The sequence below is a fragment of the Pleurodeles waltl genome, chromosome 5 (assembly GCF_031143425.1).
Source record: "Pleurodeles waltl isolate 20211129_DDA chromosome 5, aPleWal1.hap1.20221129, whole genome shotgun sequence".
NCBI lineage: Eukaryota > Metazoa > Chordata > Amphibia > Caudata > Salamandridae > Pleurodeles > Pleurodeles waltl.
This window is the reverse complement of record NC_090444.1, coordinates 812,159,443-812,175,333: the sequence shown is the minus strand read 5'-3', so window position 1 is coordinate 812,175,333 and position 15,891 is coordinate 812,159,443. Positions and strand designations below refer to the sequence as shown.

Sequence of the window (15,891 nt, the reverse complement as noted above, 5' to 3'; positions counted from 1 at the left end):
CCTTATCAGTCTCACAGTCCCTGTGACAATGACCTGAGGCCCCACTGCCCAATAACATTTCCTGAAATCAAAGAGCCCTTTAAGTATGTTTGCCTCACTCCGGCCCACAGAAATGTCAGTAGTACACATTTCCTGTCTAGGAGATGCAATCCTCAGCTCCTTAGTTTTTCCGAGCCTTGGACTTCCAAAAGGCGTCCATGGGTTAGCTAAGTATGCAGTCATGGAACTTTATGCAACTGGTTCAGTAGGCCCCACAACATCATGTAAAAAGGCCTGTTCACATTAATGATTCTACTGAACACAACACATGTATGCTGCCATCTCTATTCTCATGTCACTTATCTCCAAGTAAGGGCGCTAGCCTTCTACCTTCATGAGGGTAGTGCTCATTGAGCCCCTCCAGGTATAGGCTATCACTGTGGGACAGGCCTAGGCGAGGACGTAAATGCATGATCCATGTTCGAAATCAGTAGCAGGGATCCATGCAACTGTGGCACTAAGGGCAGGGGTGCATGCCCTATTTCCATCCCAACAAAGGACTATACTGGACAAGGCAATTTTTTTTGTGTTTATAACACCATTATATAACTCACAGGAGGACTACATTCTGCAACACAGAAGTTAATATTTCCAGTCTTTGCGACCCTTTGCGTGGTGTAGTGGCATGGTCTGGAACTGGCATCAGTGAGTATGTTTTACTAAGGAGGCACATGGGAAACAATGTTTAGCCCGAGTTGTCTGCCCTTCCACAGGGCATTTTCTTTAAAACACCACACAATAATTAAACAGGCTTATGCACTTTGCCCACCAAACTTTGGAAATGTTTGAATGGCCTATGAACTTCTCAATCACCTGAAAAAATGTGTGATTTCAGGTCCATAGAAATACGTTGACCAAGCCTTACCAGTCACATTTTCAGAAGCTGCATATGTGCTGTCAGGATATTGCTGTGACATTTTTTTCTCAGTGGGAGGCATCCTATTTTGCTGGGATGCAGCACCTCGATTTATGAACTAGTATCTTACATTTGTACAGGGTGAAGAATCATGTTAGTGGCCATGTGCCTACAATTATTATTATATTTATTATTATTATTATTATTATTATTATTATTATTATTATTATTATAATTATTGATATTATTATAATTATTGTTGTTATTATTATTATTATTATTATTATTATTATTATTATTATTATTATTATGTCTTATATAGTGTAAAGCTACCCAAAAGGGTTTCCCAGAAATGGACAAATATAGGTAACTAGCCAGTGAGAGTAGAGAAAATCAAGAGAGAATCAAGAGATAATTGCCCTATGTACAACTGGTTCAGGTCCTCATTGCCACTGTAATAAGGTATTATCATTGTAAAATAAAGCACTGCGATGCAAGATTATGCAGCTGAGAGGAATTTATTGTGCAAACAGAAACATGCTACTAAATGCCTTTTGTTTAGCGCTTCAGCTCCCACCTAAAAATCACAAGATGAGTATGAGGGAGCAAAGACAAAAATCTACTGAGGAAAGAGCTTCAATATGAACCTTGAAAATATCTTAGACAGTGGTTCTCAACCTTTTGACTTCAGAGGACCCCCACTTTATCATTACTGGAACCTGGGGAACCCCACTGAATCAATATTGGAATTCCGGAACCCGCCCACTTTGCTATTACTGGAAGCTAGGGAACCCGGCCTAAACATTGTCAATGATTTGAACTGCAAAACAATACACAGAAAAATACAGAACCAAGCATTGATCAAACAAATACACAAATGATAACACATTTTACTTAATTTGCAAACAAATATAAATAAAAGAAACTGTCATTTTAATAGGAAGGTTGGAGCTTTTTTAAATGTAATCGAAGCCCCACATCATCAATACTATATATTCTGTTTGATGCACCTGCTGCACTACTCCCACAAATCAATCTTAGGGCACTAATTACATTTTTAGCTTCCAATTTTAAATTCCTTCAGATTTTCAGTATGGTTTACAAATTTAAACTGCACATTTAGTCATTTGATTTACATACACTTTATTAATCTGTTACTATTAATTTTCAAAGCAGTTGGGACCCCCTGAGGACGCTTTTGGAGCCCTAGGGGTCCCCGGTCCACAGGTTGGGAACGACTGTCATAGAACACATGGTGAGCACCTCACTTCAGGTTATAATGGGCACTGTCACCAGTCCTGAACCTTTCGCCTGGAATTCATTGCTTCTGGTGTTTTTTCTAATTAGCAAACAGAACTACAAACACCTAGAATTGATTGAATTATATCACACACAGTGTCCGTAATGAATTAGAAGGAGGTGGTCGTGCTAATAGAACATGCTTGGGGCAGTCAGCTAGAGGTAAACTCAAGGGGAGGAAAAAGAGGATCCAACATGCAGAACGAGAGTAAAATAAGTAGGCACATTATTACACATCACAACACACATGGTTTGCCTTCTGAAATTGTTCAGAATGTGGGGTGTTTTCCTAGCTGCATCTGCTATATAGTATGTCCTTTAGGAAATGCTGCATCCTCAGCATAGGAGAAGCATCTCCAGTAGTGGATGTGACATTGATAAAAAACTGTGGCTGCAACTAGGGTTAAGGTCAAGGAATAAGCAGCTCTTCCTCATGATGCTTTCCCATGTCAAGAGAACGGGAGATCTTGGACTGTTAGTTGGATGTTTTTGACAAGCAGTTTACTGAATTTTTCTCACATGTGAACTTATAAGTGCCCTTTTTAACTACACATCTTCATTGATTTTCAACATCAGCCAGTATCAAAAAACATAACAGAGTAGCATTGAAAATAAGTGTTATATTGAAGAACTATATATAACATTTAATGATAAATCTCTGTCATTTAATCACATAATAGCATACATTTTTATCACCAGCTACATTAAGCAAACACCAAAGGTGAGGCGCTCAAAGGAAGGAAGGAAAGTAAGAATTATACCATGTTAAAAAGACATGTGTCAATCCAATAATATGTAGGCATACAGGCGACAGAAACTGTTAATTTTTTCTCAAACAAAGCTTCTTCCTTCCATTGTAGAATGCATAGCACAAGTTCATACCTAGACAGCAAGTAGGTTCTCCATTCAGTCCCCACAGATGAGGAGTTGTATATCTCCATAGTTTCAGAATCTATTGCTTGGCTTCCATGAAACTTTGAAACAGCCAATATTGCTTGTCACAAGATCAATATAAAGGAGGAAGCACAAAGCAAAACAATACAAACACAGAAGGCCAAGGCAAAGTACTGTCAATAACTAAATCAACTCTGACCAACATTTCACTCCAGAGGTTTCTATGCTTAGTGCTGGATGATTTTAAATGACCCAAGAATGCTTGCTCAATGCTTCAAGTCAGGATCAGAAGAGGCCAAATCCAGTTTCTTTGTTAGTACCACAGTTCAATAATGACAAAGGACGGGATTTTTTTAATACATTTAGCAGTGAGTTTAGTTAAAAATTGTGAATTGTTCTACATATAGATGGCAGTCGGTATTCAAATTTTTAAATATTTCATGTGTTGTGTAGTGGCTCATAAACATTAAACTCATGAATATTTATAAATACACATTCTCTGCTGTTCGTGCATTTTTTCACTGTTGCACTTCATCTAATTTTGTGCTCTCATATCTACCCCTTATAATTATTTCTAGAGACAGTTATTTCCCATAGGGTGGTTTTGAAAATGTGTCCTGCTTTAGGTTGTAAGACCTACAATATAAGCTTCATGCAAGCCTGTTAGATGACAGATTTGTCCCTTAGTTGTGATGCACTGGTGACCATTTAGCTGTTTTTTATCATTCCAATTTGGATGACAGCCATTTTAAAATGATAAAGTAAAAATATTTAAAAACATTGCCAAATCAATAAGTTAATATTCACCTTTTAAAGGTGAGATTCATTGACAGTCAGCTCGTTCTGATAATCTCTCCTCTAAACCACACTCTATACTAACCAGAATTAGTAGTCTGGTCAACCTCCTATGGTGGATTTTGGACTTTTTTTGTATAACTTTAAATAACAGTCTCCATCGTCATAGACTTGGAGTAAGTTCTGGTGGCATGATTTTAAAAGTATGAATTTTACTAATAGTATTTATGATTCAGCTATCATATTCATTTACAATGTCAGCATGGATTGATACTGTTAATTTTAATGTTGTTTCTAGTCACGTTCAGCTGCAGTTAATTGACTAGATACTATCCTAAGTTGGGACTTCTACCAGAATATTATCTCTAAAATATGTGCTTACAATAACATAATATAGTTAAAAACTTGTGACTGCAAACATGTTGCAGACCAAAATATCGAAGGCAAGCGGACCATTTTTTTAGCTTCATACAATAATATTGAAGCTTAAAATAATGTCTACTCAAATACTTTTGTTATATCTTTTCAGTATATTGATACATATGTTTGTATTTCTTTATTTTTTACTCAATTGATTTTACATTCACTTATTGTAAAAATAATGTTATGGTAAGTATTTCTTTTTGGATTTCTGCATTTGGGCTTGGGTGGGTAGTTTGATTTAAATTATTCATTATTCAAATTTAATTATCTACTAAACTGATTCTGTATATTTTTTGTTATTATTTGTTTACAAGTTTTATTATATTTTTTAATTATTTTAGAATGTGTAATTGTGGGTTGTAGTGTTTATTGGGGAATTACTTTAATTAGGTTGTTAATTAACAGATATTAAATTAACATTATATTTTATTTGTATTTCTAAATTAGCAAACAATATCTGATTATGATGGAAATGTAGGTGGGTCACTTTTTAAGGACTTTTATAATAATTCATATTACTAATTATTTTTATGTTATTTCTGTTAGCTTAATAATTGTTAATTTTTTCATGTTTAAATATTGGGTAATATGCTCATAAATGTGTGTTATTTTCTTTTTAAATTGAGTTGGGGCAGGTAATTTGGTGGGTAATGTTTTGTTTAAAAAATCCTAATTATTAAATATTATGTTATTAAAATGTTAGATTTTGAATTGACCTTTTTTGTATTGTGTAAGTATTTTTTGAACATTTCTATTAGATTTATTTTTGGTATGAGTGTTTCGGGGAGTTTGAGGCAGTATTTTAATTTAACTATTAATTTGAAATTCTATTTTGTAAGAATAATATATTTGTAAACTTTAAATTCGTAATAGAGTTTAACTAAAACTGTAAGATAGTTACATAGCTATAGCATTTTAGTTGCTGTTAATTTTATTTTATTTTTGATAATTGAATCATAGTTTTCTTTTTAGGTGTGTTATTAGACTATGAGACTCATTATGAGTTTGACGGTCAGACTGCCACCGCTGAATGGTGGTGCACAGGCCGCCAATCTTATAATGAGGCCCTATATTTTTAATAATAAACATCAAATTGTATTTTTTAATATTTAGAATGTTTAACTTTAGCTGATTTATACAATAATGCTCTGCAACCACATGTAATTAATAAATATGTGTGTTTCCAAATCAGATTTTATTTTTTTATTGGAGTTCTAAATCGAAAAAAAAACTGTTATTAGAGTGTTTTTATATTAGCATCATATATGTTTGTGGGACAGCATTTAGAATATTGAATATGCCCCCAAATTAATGCAATATCCATGTTGTTTGTCAGGATAAAGTCAGATTAGTAGTTGATAGTTGAACACAAGCTTTATTCGGTCACATTTAACCATCAAAGCAAAATAAAATCACAGCAAGTAAAATACTAGTGTACATAATAAATACACAGATAAAAAAATTAAGGAGAAAAGACAACAGTCATAAAAAAATGAAAGATGATTAAAAGGACATAAATACATGTATTCCTTTACATGCTACCACTTGTGACTGTCTAACCACCTTAGCAAAAGAGAGAAACTGTCTCTCATCAACATCCTGGATACAGCTTGCAATATCTCATATTGCTTTTTACCATCAGCCGGGGAAAGGTCACGACAGTCATAAAACTTGTATGTATAGTAAATAGATAAATGAGTTAAGAACAATAATCAATTGGGGTCAAATCAGTTCGATTTTTTTTAAAACAAGTACGTGTGTATCATGCGGCCGCAAGGAACTTGCTGAACGCACATATTAAAAGAGGAGACCTGTCTCTCATCAGCATCCTTAGAGCAACTTTGCAGTGTCTCAGGCCCATGTTCCTGCAAACTGGACAAACCCACTTCCGCCGTGCAATCCCATAAGCTGGGCAAATAAACATAAAATGTACTATAGTTTCCAGAGTACAATTGCAGCTGGGGCATAGATCTGTTGTCAGAGCAGGTCGCCAGATACTAGTAAAGGACTTCAGTGGTAAACACCTGTACCTAAAACGGGAGTACAAACTTTTGCATAATAGGTCAGGAATTAGATCCAGAAAGGGTTCAAAGTGAGGATACCACTTGAAGTCAAGAAATTGTGATGCCAGTCGACCATGTGAAGTGCATAACAAATAGTTTTTCCCAACATAGGACCAGTAGACTTATTTCAGATGTTGCTTCTGGGCCCTCCATAGGGTATGTGGGTGTCTCCAAAAATCCCCAAGTTCCAGAATATGCAACCACCTCGAGGCATGCTTGAGCCAGGGAATAGAAAGTGCATTTGGTCTACCTAAGATGTCTTGAGTCAGAATAGTATTTTTGTCTCCTCCCACCTTACACTCCTTGAATATGTGCACGTTTTCCAATATTTGTTGGATTGGAGCTTGAATAGAAACTATGTACCCCTTGAAAATATGCACTTTCTCCACTGTTTTTGGTATGGAGTTAGAGTAGTAAATCTGTTTCCTCCCTCCCTTAAGTAAATGAATAGTAAATCTAACCACCTTCCATCCTCAATGTATGCATTTTTCCCAGAGGTACTGGACTGGGGTTAAAATTGAAAATCTGACAACTCTTAAAAAATATATGTACTTTCTCCAAGGTTCATAGGACTGAAGTAAGAATAGTGAACCTGCCCCCCGCCCCACTTCCAAATGTATGCACTTTTCCCAATATTTGATGGACTGTGGTTCGAATAGTAAATCTGCCCCACCTAAAAATAACCACTTTCCCCAATGTTTATTTGACTGTAGATAGCATAGTAAATCTGACTCTCCCCCTAACAAATATATGTACTCTTCCCAGAGCTTTTGTAACTGAATTCAGAATAGCAAATGTGACCCTACAGATGTATGTATTTTGCCCAATGTTTCTTGGGCTGGATTTAGAAGAGCTACTTTCCGTAATAATTGTGAGTATGGATTTAGAATAGTAAATCTGTCCCTCCAATGTATGTATTTGTCTTCAACTTTGTTGGATTGAATTTAACCTAGAGTGTTTGAGGGCGAGGCTTGGCCTGACTGCAAGATGGCTGCCGTTTAGCAAGACTTTGCAGGTTAGGAGAAAGTAATCCTAATATTCTCCTTGGATCTGGAGCCATCAGTACCTGGGAATGTTTGGTGCTTATTTCTGCCAGCTTGTCGGTGCTTGGGTAGACTGCTGACCTCTCTGTTCCTCCAGGCCCGGACGCAGTGGTAACATGTATTGGGCTGCATGGCTGGAGTGCTGCTGGCCGAAGATGTGGATGGAAGGGCCTGCAGCAGCGGTGCCCCCCCCTGGGCTGGCAGGAGGAACGGGCCCGATTTGGTTTATCCTCGGTGACTGGCGAGGGATTTGATGTTCCCGGAGGAGCACCTGTAAGCGGAGTGGTGGCGGAACTGGGCCTCCCTTCGCATGATGGTGCAGACCTGGTAGCAGCTGTGCCAAGGCCGAAGTTGCAACCGGACTGGGTGAGTGGAGACCTGAGTTTTCGACCCGGTGATGTTCCAATTTGCTGCCCCATGCCGGGCAAGGAGGCATGGGAGGGCTGGGTGTGCTGGTGTATGTCTCCCGCCATGAAAAACCATCGGAGCCTGGGACAGTTCTCTCCCGCAAGCAGGGCTGGTTGTTAGCTGCAGCCCAGCTGGGGAAGTTCCAATGCTGCACAGTTGACAGTTGCTTTGGTTGAAGTTGGCATTGGTGAGGTTATCCAGGGAGCAACCGATCGCTACCTAGAAAGAGTTGCCCTCAGGCAGATAGGTACCTTCCCGCATTCTGAGGTGGTGTAAGGTGGTCCCCCTCACTGGGCCCGGCCAACATGCAGGGCCCCTGTAACTCTGTTTGAAGGACGACGGACTGCTGTCGAGGCAGGAGGTCATTTTGACTGAAAGCCCTGCACTATGTCTGGTGTCTGATCTGGAGGCCTTGGGTCTCGCTGGTTCAGCAGTGCCGTTGCCTCTACTCCCCTCCTCAGAGGTGTTGATTTTTAGTGGATTTGGGGTTGCAAGCATTAGAGGGACACCTTCTTGAACAACTGGATGGCACCTGCCTCACCCCTTGGTGGCCCTGCTGGGGGTTGAGCTCTGGTCCATGCATCTCAGGATGCTGGGACTTCCCTGTGATGAACAGCGCTGGAGAGTCTGTTAGATTGCCCCCCCATCTGCCTCCAGGCTTCTAATCAGTGAGGGGTGGGGTGGTGGCAGATGGGTTGCTGCAATTATTCATATAAGGACTCCGAGGATTCAGTCCCACCTCCTTCAGCGGGCCTGGTAAGCGCATAAGTTGACATCCCAGCCTGAGCTTCACAACAATCTGGGTCAGAGCAATAGGGTTCTGGACATTATTAATGGTGTAATTAGTGCAATTCTGTAATGAACAAAATGGAGAAATCTGACTAGAAACAGTCTGAACTATTGTTTGATCCCTGCAACAAAAAAAAAACAGACCTCACGACAGAGCAGGGTCGGATGAAAATGTGTCTGACTCGCAGGAGGAGACATCACAGTCCTCTTCGATCAAGGCCATGTTCCTGGATCTGAAGTAGAGTTTGGGGGGCATAGATACCAAATTTGACCACCTTACTGATTCTATGGATTGCCTCAAAAACAGAGTGGACAACCATGATTTGAGGCTGGATCAACTGGAGCACCGCATGTCTGATTTGGAGGGTGGTTGCCACACCTCCGGGGAGCTACGTCTACAGGTGGAAACAATACTAGAGCTCATCTGTAATAAAAATGAAGGCTTGCTCCCAGAGAAATAACCTCTGCATCCTGGGCGTAACAGAGTCCACTGCCATTGGCTGGATGGAAGACTTTGTGGAAGGTATGTGTAAGTCGTTTTTTACAGAGGTGCTCTCACGGTGGTGGAGTGAGCGCACAGATCATTGGGCCAGAGGTCTCTCCCAAAGGCACCTGCTAGGACCATTATTGCCTGACTTTTAAATTACCAGGATCGCAATGTGGTGCTTCGTCTGGCTAGGGAGAAGCATCCTTTGATCTACCAGAACAACAAGTTTACTATTTTCCTGTACTACACTGCGACAGTACAGGCATCACGGAGAAACTTCTTGCCTGTTGAATGCTTGCTCAGCCAGACTGATGCTAAATATTCCCTGATATATCCCGCTAAACTGAGGATTCAGCTCAACAGCAAGCTTCATTTTTTCATGGACCCCAAGTTAGCCGCAAAGTTTGTATGAACCCTCCCAAAGAAAGTGGCTGGAGGGACTTCAGATTGAGATGCTGATGCAAACTGCAATTTTCAGTGACAATGACTGAACAATGCATAGAGGTCTGGCCGCCTAAGACGTCCTGCTGGTCTGGTATTATATTATAGGCAGTGGCCGGTTGCTCAATGGCTTCTTGTCTTCCCCTCATTCGAGCTCTCCGGATCACCCATCCCCCTTGGGTTGGGATGAGTCGGCCTTTCCTGTGCATCCGAGGATGAGTCTGTGCACTTTGACAAGCTCCCCGACACTGGGGATTATTGTGGGTTTCTTGTTGAGTGGGGTATGGCTGTCTGGCCCAATTGGGGGGCCGACGTGGGTGGTGAGTGAAATGTTGGGTTTTGTAGATAGCTTTAATATTGTTGCTACACTGGCTCTGTCCTTTGCCCTTCCCTTCCCTTTTTTGTGCTTCTGCATGCTCTGCACCCATGGTACTTCGACACTGCAGCAACAGGAAAATGTAGAGATTCAAGAATAGTACGCGTTAACACCTTTGCATTGAGATACCTGTCATAGCATGCCAGGAGGCTAAATGATAAGCGTAAGATGCACCAGATGCCCACCTATTTACGCCACCATGCTTTTGACATATATATGCTTCTGTAGGTTCACCTCATAGTTGATTCTACAACGCGTTTGCGTACGAGGTGGATGGGAGAGGGTCACATTGCTCCATATTCCTGTTACGCCTGCTGAGCCCCTATCATTCTTCGTAAGGAATTGACTTGGCACACTCTAAGGGTTATATGTGATCCATCAGGGAGATATATTCTGCTCCAAGGGGTTTTATTAGACCGACCTTTTCGGTTGCTGTCGGTGTATGGCCCCAATAATGACAGCCCGGATTGTTTCAAGGAAGTGTAACGATTAGCTGACTCATTGGGGCTCAGCACATTGTTATGGGGAGGTGACCTTAATGTCACTTTGAACCCATACTTGGATTGTAGCAGTTGCACCAGACTCCCACAGGCACTGTGAAAGTACTGATTGCCATTACATCTGAGCAGGGACTGGTAGATCTGTGGCACGATAGTCATGGCAATCTGAGAGAGGGTACCTGAATCAACATGACAGCTGGTCCCGCATTGATATGTGGATAGGCACCATGGATGCAGAGCTCTGTACAGCTGAGTTTAGACTTTTCCCATGTACACTTTCTGACCAGTCCACAGTATTCTTAGAGTTATGTGCGGCTGGTCAGGTAGAGCAAGCATTTACCTGACACCTCCTCATTGGGGCCCTGCATGGCCAGGTGACCAGGTCGGAGGTGTGCAAGGTTATTGTTAATTATTTTAATCTAAACAAGGGTTCCAAGCAGTCTCTGGGTACACTCTGGGAGGCCTTTCAGGTGGTCATTCTGGGGGTCTGCCTAGCTAAGCAGCATGGCATTCTCCAAGTGCTGCGCCGTGAACTAAGCAATTTGGAGAAACAACTTGCGAACCTAGAAAGATGTGAAGCTTCTGGTAGAAGCTCGACAGAAGGTGTTGTAGTTTAATGATGCAGTGCTCCGAGAAGTATGCTTCTTGGGGAAGGAGGTGCAAGCTAGATGCTATGGGGAGGGAGATATAGCAGGAAAAACACCTTCTTCTCTGCTGCGCATGCCCTGGGCCAAGGATTACATTGTGGACCTTCAGGATGAGGAGGGGGCTCCATGGACTGGATTAGCAGAGGTCCTCTATACAATGAGAAATTTGTACTCCTCGTTATGTTCCTCATTATATTCCCTCACAAGCACTCCTGACACTGAACCGTACACTGACTGTTTTAAGATGCTTTGCCTCCTGTGGCTGGAAGATGGTCACAAGCAATACCTGGACTCTCCCTTGTTAGAAGGGGATATAATTGAGATTACACACAATTTTCCCAGGTACAAGGCACTGGGCCTTGACGACCTTACAGTGGCGTTTTACAAAGAATTCACAGAGCTCTTAGCTCCGCCCCTCCTCAAGATGTTTGCCGAATCCATTGAGAGAGGGGTGCTGCCACAATCGCTGCACCAATCGCTTATAGGGATTGTACTTAAGCTTGGCAAAGATCTTAGCATCTGTGACTCCAATAGGCCGATATCCTTGATAAATACAGAAAATAAAATCTTTGCGAAATTGCTGGCTTTTACCCCTGTTACCTACTGTTAGACCTGATGCCTTAGGGTGGCCATCGCCCAACTTTTTGCCTTCCTCCCTCCACTTATCTAACACGGTTTTTGCTGGGTTTAGGACTCTGCACACTTTATTACTGCTAACCAGTGCTAAAGTGTATATGCTGTCTCTCTCTAACATGGCAACATTGGTTCATTCCCAATTGGCATAGTTCATTTACTTGTAAGTCCCTAGTAAAGTGCACTATATGTGCCCAGGGCCTGTAAATTGAATGCTACTAGTGGGCCTGCAGCACTGGTTGTGCCACACCATGTCTCAGGCCTGCCATTGCAAGGCCTGTGAGTGCAGTTTCACTGCCACTTCGACTTGCCATTCAAAAGTACTTTCCAAGTGTTAAACCCCACTTTTTCTACATATAAGTCACCCCTAAGGTAGGCCCTAGGTAACCTATAGGCCACGGTGCTATGTAGGTAAAAGGCAGAACATGTACATGTGTGTTTTACATGTCCTGGTAGTGGAAATCCCCTACATTTGTTTTCCACTACTGTGAGGCTTGCTCCTTTCACAGGATAGCCTTTTGACTACCCACAGATACTGTTTAAGTGGTAGTTTGTGGTCAGAAAGGGGTAACCGGGTCATATTTAGTATGGCCAGAATGGTAATAGGAAATCCAGCTTATTGGTGAGGTTGGATTTTATATAACTATTTTAGAAATGCCACTTCTAGAAAGTGAGCATTTCTCTGCACTTAAAATCCGTCTGTGCCTTACAGTGTGTCTCCAGTCAATGCCTGGGCTGGGCTGGTTTGACAGCTTCCTTGTGGATTTCACCCAGACAACCACAAACACAGGATACTCAGTCACACCTGTACTCATCTGCATACTGGATGGATCTTCCTGGGCAGGAAGGGTGGAGGGCCTGACACTTACATTTCAAAGGCTAGTGGCTTGCTCTCACACAATGGACTGCCAAACCCCCTACTGGGACCCTGGCAGACAGGACAGACCAGTACTGAAAGGGAAACTTGTGCACTTCAAAACTACTCTTTGAAGTCTCCCCCACTCCAAAGGCATTTTTGGGTATAAACTGGGTCTCTGATCCCACCAACTCAGACACTTGTGGACCTGAACCTGAAACCTGTCAAGAGAAATTGCCTGGCTGCCCAAAGGACTCATCTGGATCTCTTTGCTGAGAGGGACTGCTGCCCTGCTGTTGCCCTGCTGCCGTGCTGATCTCTGGGTTTGCCGATAAGTGGCCTCCAAGGGCTTGAATTGAGCTTGCCTCCGGTTTTCTGAAGTCTCAGGGCCAAAAAGACTTCATCTCTTCAGGAAATTCCTTGTGAGCGGAAAATTGACACATAGCCTGCTGGAAATGACACAGAGTCTGCCTTGCGACAGAGAAATCACCGCACAGCTGTACCGGAATGATGCAGCCCCGCTTCCTGAGTGGAAATTTGACGCAGCGCCTGCTTGCAACAGTAAACTTGATGCACAGCCCTACGCTATTGATGCACAGCTGAACCGGAATGACGCACCCGATTCCCAGAGTGGAAAACCGATACAGCACCTGCAGTGCAACTGAAAATTTTACGCATCGCCCTACTGGATCGATGTAACACTTGTGACTTCGACCAATGCGGCCAGGATTTCCCTGCATCATCCCTGGGTGTCAGAAAGATCCCTGCATCACAGTGAGGAACCAAGAGTGAGCGCTGAAAAATAATGCAGGCCATTTGCAGCGTGGAAAGAAACAACGCAACATCTGTGCTGCATCAGAAAAATCTGACGCACATCTTATTTTTCCACGCATCTCCTCCTCTGTGATCTCCGTGTTTGTTATTTTTAATGCAAACCAGGTACTTTGTGTAATCAAGAGACAACTGTTGATTTCTAAGATATGACTTTTTTAAATGTCCAAAAGTGATATTTCATCTTATGCTTATTGAATCTTTATCATTTTGACCTTATTTTAATCAGATAAATATCAATCATTTTTCCAATTCTATGTGGTGTATTTTTGTGGTGTTTTCACTTTGTTACTGTATGATTTATTGCACAAATAGTTTACACATTGTCTTCCAAGTTAAGCCTGACTGCTCAGTGCCAAACTGCCAGGGGGTGGTCACAGGATAATTTGGATTCTGTGTTACATACCCTGACTAGGATTGTGGTCCCTACTTGGACAAGGGTGTATATCTCTGCCAACTAGAGACCCCATTTCTAACACCTACCATCTTCCTGCCGCACCAATCTGGGTTTGACCCTGGGAGGTCCACATCATAGTACCTACTTTGCGGTGACTAAGGCAGTGGATCCCACTTGCTGCACCATGGAGGTTTTCTTGGATGCTAGAAAAGCATTTGATTCATATGGAATGACCCTTCCTCTTTGCGCTAGTGGCCCGGCAGGGCATCAGTACAAATTTAATTTGTCTTGTTCGTCTGCTTTACTCACAGCCAATGGTGAGGTTATGCATGAATGTGCAAAAAACGCATTCATTAATTTAGATCCCATTATATCCTAAGTCTTCCACTTTGGAAATCTTTCAGACATTAAAATCAACTGGATGATGGGCCAGATGTAGCAAAGGTTTTTCCCCATTCTGTGTCTATGGGAAAAAGTGTTTGTACATATGGCCCGAAGTCCGTTATTTTATCCCTCACACCCAACACCATGCTGCATGCTTCTGACTAACCCCTACAATGGGCTTTGGAGCCGTCTGATATTTGGGAATCTGGCTGAGTAGGGATGTGAACGAGTGGTCTGCAAATTATGGGAAAGCAATCTCCTGGTTGGAGGAGAAGGTTGACCTGTGTTGAAATATGCCTCTTTCACTCACTGACTGAATTGCGATCGCACAGGTGGTTGTTCTTCCCAATTTTCTGTACCTCTTTATCAATCTCCCAATCCCCCTAACTTGCCAATTTAAGAGGAGGCTCCGCTCGTTGTTTATATCCTGATGTGGGCAGGTAAGCAGCCTAGAATATCATCGGAACTATTCACATTGCCTTTTGATCTGTGGAGGGACTAGTGGCACCAGAAATGGACCTTTACTATTACTGTGCACAGGCGCAGTTTGTGCACTTTTGGTACATCCCATACAGTACCTACCCCGTGCTGCACCAGAGCAGGGCTCGATATGGCCCTGCAAATTGTGTTGTGCACTTTACCTGCCTCTGTGGCGGCCATGATTTGAAGTAGACACAGTAGCCTGCACAATTTTGGCATGGCGCACATTGCACCAGAGGAGTCAATGCAATTGCTGTATGCTCCTGCTATGCCGCTTTTAGACCAACGCATGCTTCCTGTTACCTGTGAAATGGATGTATGCATACACCTAGGTGACATGCGGCTCACCACTATGGGATCCCTGTACACGGAGGGGTAGTTCATCTCTCCTGATCTTGCACTCAGTGAGCCCGGCCATACCTTGCTTCACAGATTCACATATTTCCAAGTTAGAATCGCAATCCGTGTGCTGAATAGTGACCTTCCTTCCCCGCCCCCGGTGTTCCAGGCTTTGGAATTTCTGTACTCCGCCCCGACTCCCAGGTGACTGGTAACTCGATCATATATCACCATGCAGACTACAGCACCAGCGGCTCATTTGAGGGCTAGGGAGCAGTGGAAACTAGATTTAGGAACGCCGCTCCCCAGTGAGGTTTGGAGATACTGTTGTGCGCATATATGCGCTCTCTCTCTGAATTATCGGTTGCGCTTAATTTATTTAAAATTTCCACATCTCATGTATTACACACACCTATGCGCCTTTACTGTATGGGAGTGCGCTCAGATTCTAGATCCTGAGATGCACGGCTGACGGGGCAGACTTCCTTCACTCTGCTTGGGTTTATAATCCGAAACAACATTTCTGGCAGGCAGTTTCCGACATGGGTGATGCTATCTCTGGCCTGGCTTTCCCGCAATCCCACACAGTTGCATTCTTGGGATATGTTAAGGATGTGCAACCTGAACATAGGAAATGGGATTGTTACTATTGTTAGCAAAGCGCAGTGTTGCTATGTGCTGGGGGGGCAGTTGTGGTTTGCTCAGATCAGACCGGTTGAGGGATGCTGCGTATTGTCAGAAAAAAAACACTTTATTCTGGTAATTTAGACCTGTGACATTGCGACCACCTGACACTGGGGCCCCCTTTCAGGAAATGCTAAAATCATCAGAGGCAGTATTAGCGAGGTAGGGTGCCTTACCATTCTACATCGCCGAACTGCATAGATGTGGCTGTGCTGTGTGCTTAAGTG

General features: G+C 42.3%; 1 pseudogene; it reads right to left on the bottom strand.

The window, feature by feature from the left end:
• Positions 1–15,402: 15,402 nt before the first annotated feature.
• The window catches only part of LOC138297060 (vesicular inhibitory amino acid transporter-like), a 39,024-nt pseudogene continuing 38,535 nt past the window's right edge, over positions 15,403–15,891 (bottom strand).